Consider the following 6,854-nt stretch of genomic DNA (forward strand, 5'->3'; position numbering starts at 1 on the left):
GTCTTCTTGGGTGCGCGGCTGACCCGAGGCTTGAGTAAGTGCCTCCCTTTGGGAGTTTTGAAGTCTTTCATCACAAACAAACATAGGGAAAAAAAACCCAGAAGAATCTGTATGGCCACAATAAAATCTAAACCTAACTTGGAAAGGACAATGGAACCAGTTAGTACTGCTTAGTAGAGTAAGATACCTGAAACTCGCTGACATGGAAGAAAACACGGAAACTCCCTAGAGAGCATGGTAGAAATCAAAATGATGTGTAACGCATAGATTATTACTGTTTTTTGTTGTTCAAAGAGAAGCACATTTCCTACAAATAAACCTTTCCTGTGAGCCATGTGGTGGTGGTGCACGCCTTTAATCCCAGCACTTGGGAGACAGAGGCAGGCAGATTTCTGAGTTTGAGGCCAGCCTGGTCTACAAAGTGAGTTCCAGGACATCCAGGGCTATACATAGAAACCCTATCTCCAAAAACAAAACAAACAAAACAAAACAAAAAACAAAACAAAACAAATCACCCAAAAAAAAAACAAAAACAAACATAACAAAACAAAACAACCAAACAAAAAAACCTGTAAAAAAAAATCTGTCCTGTGTCTCAGTTTGAGATATCAGAGAACCACAGGTCTGTAATGAGTCCTGCAGCTGTGCCTACACTTTGCTGATTGGCATGTACACAAATCATAGCCCACTAACATGAATATTTCTTCATAGTCAGGTCACACACTGTGCTGGAGTCAGCCTCAAACTGATCACACATAGACATGAGTGTACCCACTCAGGTCCTGGCATTGCTGCTGCTATGGCTTACAGGTAAAGAAGACAACACTGAAAATTTACTCAGTTTACTGTAGTCAGTACTGCTTGGTCTCAGTGAAAATCCTCTTGTGAGAGAATTAATCACATGGGGATTTGTTTTCAATTTTCCAATCTCAGATGCCAGATGTTACATCCAGATAACTCAGTCTCCAGCCTCCCTGTCTGCATCGCTGGGAAAAAGTGTCACCATCACTTGTCAAGCAAGTGAGAACATTTACAAGTATTTAGCATGGTATCAGCAAAAACCAGGGACATCTCCCTATCTCCTTATTTATGGCGCAACCAGCTTGGCTGATGGTGTGCCATCAAGGTTCTCTGGCAGTAGATCTGGCACGCAGTATTCTCTCAAGATTAACAGTTTGCAGCCTGAAGATGTTGCAACTTATTACTGTCAAAATGCTTTAAATACCCCTTCCGAAGTGATTCAGTCTATGATATAAACCACCCATGGAAGCAGAAGTGAGAATGCTGGCTGGTGTTTCCACCTGCTCAACTGCTCAGAGTGCTTCACTTTGCCAGGGATTATATTTCAATGGGATGTTTTCACATAAGAGTCAGAAAAACTTTACTATGTCCTATATTCCTGTACTTTCCCCCATACCTAGGGTCAAAATAAGGGATTTTTTTTACATGTGTAATAAAAATAAAAAAGAAAAAGAAAACCAGAAAAAAACTGTATTTATGTTTATCAGATTTATGGCAATAGCTGAGATTCATTCAACACCTTTGTTGAATGAATATACACACATACACACACCATTCAAGTGGAGTTATTTCGACAAGAAAAATTTATCTATTTATAGGATTAATATATTGAGGAAAAAGTCTGTGGATATAGTTTAATGATTAAGAACATTCAGATGATCTTAATATGAGATGTAACATTCACTTGATTTCTTGGTTTTGATAACTCCAATTCAGATTTTAAACCACTCTTCCTGCCTATGAATAAGAGAAATCCTGCCAGTGTCCAGGCAGGTATGCAATCAGCAAAGAGGTGATAAAGATACCTTAGTTTAAATTGACTTCTTCAACCTGGATCAGACTTGTGGTATCTGATCTTGCTTGGTGTACTCCAAAGAAATTTAAACATAGTATACTTTGGGAGAAAAATTTTCTGGTGTAATGCAATCCCTGGTACAAAAAGAAGTGTTATTAGATAGAAACTCAAGCCAGGGTACATGTCATTTCTTATCTGTACTCTCTTATGAGGTAATGGAAGAAACTAGAAAGATCCCAGATGTCCCTCAACAGAGGAATGGATACAGAAAATGTGGTACTTTCACACAATGGAGTACTATTCAGCTATCAAAATCAATGAATTTATGAAATTGTTAGACAATGGATAGATCTGGATGATATCACTCTAAGTGAGATAACCCAATCACAAAAGAACATACTAATATGCATTTAATGATAAGTGGATATTAGCCAAGAAAATTAGAATACCCATGATACTATTTGGGAAACACTTGAAACTCAAGAAGAAGGAAGACCAAAGTGTGGATACTTCCTTCCTTCTTAGAATAGGGAACAAAATACCCATGGAAGGAGTTACAGAGACAAAGTTCGGTGCTGAGACTAAAGGAAGGACCATCCACAGATTGCCCCACCTGGGGATCCATCCCATTAACAACCACCAAACCCAGACACTATTGTATATGCCTACAAGATTTTTCTGACAGGACCCTGATAGAGCTGTCTCCTGTTAGACTATTCCAGTCCCTGGCAAATACAGAAGTGGATGCTCAAAGTCATCTATTGGCTGAAACACAGTGTCCTCAATGAAGGAGCTAGAGAAAGTAACCAAGGAGCTGAAGGGGTCGGCAATCCTATAGTAGGAACAACAGTATGTACTAACCAATACCCCCAGAGCTTGTGTCTCTAGCTGCATATTTTGCAGTGGATGGCCTAGTTGGTCATCAATAGGAGGAGAGGCCCTTGTTCTTTTTGTTTGTTTGTTTGTTTTGTTTTGGTTTGGTTTGGTTTTCTTTTGTTTTGGTTTGGTTTGGTTTTGATTTTTCAAGACAAGGTTTTTCTGTATAGTCCTGGCTCTCCTGGAACTCACTTTGTAGACCAGGCTGGCCTCGAACTCAGAAATCCACCTGCCTCTGCCCCTGAAGAGCTAAGATTAAAGGCATGGGCTACCACTGTTTGGCTGAGGCCCTTGTTTTTGCAAATATTCCATGACCCTGTATAGGGGAATGCCAGGGCCAGGAAACAGGAGTGGGTGAATTGGGGAGCAGGTGGAGGTGAGACTGTAAAGGGGATAACATTTGAAATGTAAATGAAGAAAATATCTAATAAAATATTTTAAAGTTAAAATATAAAAAATAAAAGCAATATACACAGCAAACCCAAAACCAATATCAAATTAAATGGAGAGGTACTTGAAGCAATCCCACTATAATCTGGAACAAGACAAGGATGCCCACTCTTCCAATACCCATTGAATATCCTGTGCCAAGATCTAGCTAGAGAAATAAGACAACAAGAGGATATCAAGAAAGAAGTATATGTATTGCATTTGCAGATGGTATGATTGTTTACCTAAGCAATTCCAAAAATTTATCACAGAGCATCTACAGCTGATAAACAACTTCAGCAAAGTAGCTGTATATAACATTTACTCAAATTAATCAGTACCCCCCCTTTTTTTACACAAATGAAAAATGGGCCAAGGAAAAAACCTCAAGAAATAATATCCTTCAAAATAGTCATACACAATGTAAAATACCTTGGGGTAATTCTAACTAAACAAGTAAATTATCTNTTTGACTAGAACTTCATGTCTCTCAAGAAATTGAAGAAGACCTCAGAAAATGTAGAGATCTTCCCATGCTCATGGATTGGTAGGATTAACATAGTAAAACTGGCCATCTTACCAAAACAAATCCAAAGATTCAATGCAATCTCTATCCAAATTCCAACTTAATTCTTCAAAGACATGGAAAGAGCAATTCAATTTCAGTTGAAAAAAATAACAACAATAACAACAAAACAGGATAGCAAAAACAATTTTTAACAATAAAATAAGTTCTGCGGGACTCAACATTCCAGACCTCAAGTTTTACCTCATAGCAAAAGTGATAAAAACTGCATGGTATTGGTAAAGAGACAGATAGTTTGATCAGTGGAATAGAATTGAAGACCCAGAAATAAAACCACACACTTATGGGCACTTGATCTTTGACTAAGAAACCAAAAGTATTTAATGGAAATAAGAAAGCATCTTCAATAAATCTCTAGAGATGTCCTTGCCTTGCTGTACTGAGGTAAAAGCTCAGCTATAGTCTTGCTTTAGATGATCACTTAGCTTATTTCATCTCAAAATGATAAGTCCTTTCAGGTTTCTGTTTCTGTTATTGCTATGGAGGTTGGGTAAGTAGAGAATGAGATGCAGGAGATAAATGGGGATCGAGGGTGAGTTCTGACTGCCTATGTGGGCTGTCCATGTGTGGTGAGGCAGATACTATTTTCTAAGATGGACACTGAGGTTAAGGTACAGTATAATGAGAAATTCCAAATGTGACAGGAACTGTGCCGAGATGAAGATTCTAGTGTAGAAGGGAAGGGGTGATATACATGACCTTTAGGACATTCCACATAAATGTTTCGTGGAAAAGCATTTGATATATATTTCAAAAAGCACAAAACATACCAGGATATGACTAGATATGAATAAAAAATGTATTCACAAAGTTGGCTTGGAAAGGATGCTTATGACTTTGCACTGTTATACTTTTAGGAACCAGTGGTGGTGATGTGATATAACAGTCTTCATGCTCTGTAGAGAAGACATCTTATTTATTTTATGGATGCATCGCATGTCAATTAAAAAACCTAAGGCCTATGGCTTAGGCAGGAAATGGGAGGTAGGATAGCTAGGATGAGAAAGTATTATGGGATAGAGGTGCAAAAAGGATCAGTCCAGGGAAGATGTGTGGAAAGGGACACATGTTACCTGAGCACAGGTAATAAGCTACATAAGAAAATGTAAATTAAAATAAATTGGTTACCTTAAGTTATATGTCTAGACATCAAAGTGCCTAACTATATATGGCCAAGGTATTTGTAAATGTATTTTGACTCTGAGTCTTATTTCTGGGAGCATGGGTCTAGTAAGCAGGCCCATGCATAACTTTTACAGTTCCTATTGGACAATCAGCCTCCATCTATTGCAAGTCAGTGTCTTCTAGATAGGAATGGAAAATTTTAACTGTGTCTACACTGTGTTACAGTGTTCAGGCCACTGTCTACAGCATCTCATCGATCAGATGTTCATTTAGACCCTAGGAAAACTAACAGGTTCAGTAGCCATGGCTCAGGCATAAATTTTACATTCAAAATCAGTTGAGTGGAGGTTGATTATTTGGGAGTTTATTACTGCATGAAAGCTACACATGATCCTCCCATAGTGATACAGACCGTAAAAAAAAATATCCTTGCTTGTGGCAGTGCACCCATCAATGCACCACCTAACTTGAGAGGAGTAGAACACTCTGTATGTGTGATAGGAGGGGCTGGGGAACTTGAGCAATTGTTTGCAATGAGCTTTGAGTAGACACATCTGGGTGGATGAATGCTTTGACTAGACCTCAAATTCTATCAGTTTCTGATCCTTCGAGCTGGAACAACCATGGTATTGCCTTTGTGTCAGCAGAAATTAATCTCATTAATCTAGTTTATTCTCAAAATTTTAACTGTTTAATTTTTTGTATTAATCTTTTCTTCTTCATCACATTGTTTTCCTTTAAAGATGCATGTTATGCCCTAGTATAAAGGAATGCCAGGGCCAGGAAGCTGGATTATGTGGGTTGGTGAGCAGGGGGAGGGGGGAGGGAATGGGGCTTTTCAGAGGGGAAATGAGGAGGGGACTATTTGCAATGCAAATAAAGAAAATCTCTAATAAAAAGGAGATCCTGTGGCCTAAATAATTGATTTTCTCATGGCAAAAAATGCATGTGTTTTTAATGAAGTTTTCATTTAACTTGTAAAATGCTTGGATGTCTATCATATTATCTTCTAACTTCCTAAGTAACATTATGAATTATTTAGAATATCTTCTGAAAGAATTAAATAGAATTCATTTTGTAAAGGATGTATTACCACAAAGGAGGTATGTTCATTGGGAGACTTAATTTTACTGCTATTTAAATGTTTCTTAAGCCTTTATGTTGATATTTCTGAATCTGACAAAATATTTGGCTCCATACATTTTATTGATGGATTTTTAAAGTGAAAGACTTACTCCTACAGGTTGGACTTGGCTCAGGTTGTGTATATTTTGCAACCTGCATAATTCTTCTCTCATTATTATCAACAATAACAAAACCAGCAAGTGTCCCAGTGGGCTAAGATTTGGTATTTGGGGTCTTCTCTCCCTACTGGGATGTGCTTCTAATAAGGCTGGTTACCTATAATTCTGTGAAATGTACCTGAGGGGCAAAACTTTATAGTGCAGAGAACTGTGCGAGCGGGTCTTTTTTTTGTTTGTTTGTTTCCTTATTCTGTGGAGGACCTGTGTTCCCCAGTGTCTTCAATTAGGCATGAGAATGCGAATTGATCCATTCCTATCTCCTTGTACTAAGGTCAAATCTAAGTGCATTAGGAACTCCACATAAAACCAGAGACACTGAAACTTATAGAGGAGAAAGTAGGGAAAAGCCTTGAAGATATGTGTACAGGGGAAAAATTCCTGAATAGAAGAGCGATGGCTTGTGCTGTAAGATCGAGAATCAAAAAATGGGACCTCATAAAGTTGCAAAGCTTCTGCAAGGCAAAAGACACCGTCAATAAGACAAAAAGACCACCGAAAGATTGGGAAAGGATCTTTACCTATCCTAAATCAGATAAAGGACTAATATCCAATATATATAAAGAACTCAAGAAAGTGGACTCCATTAAATCAAATAACTCCATTAAAAAATTGGGCTCAGAACTGAACAAAGAATTCTCACCTGAGGAATACTGAATGGCAGAGAAGCACCTAAAAAAATGTTCAACATCCTTAATCATCAGGGAAATGCAAATCAAAA

Source organism: Mus caroli, unplaced genomic scaffold (genome assembly GCF_900094665.2).
Source record: "Mus caroli unplaced genomic scaffold, CAROLI_EIJ_v1.1 scaffold_17518_1, whole genome shotgun sequence".
NCBI lineage: Eukaryota > Metazoa > Chordata > Mammalia > Rodentia > Muridae > Mus > Mus caroli.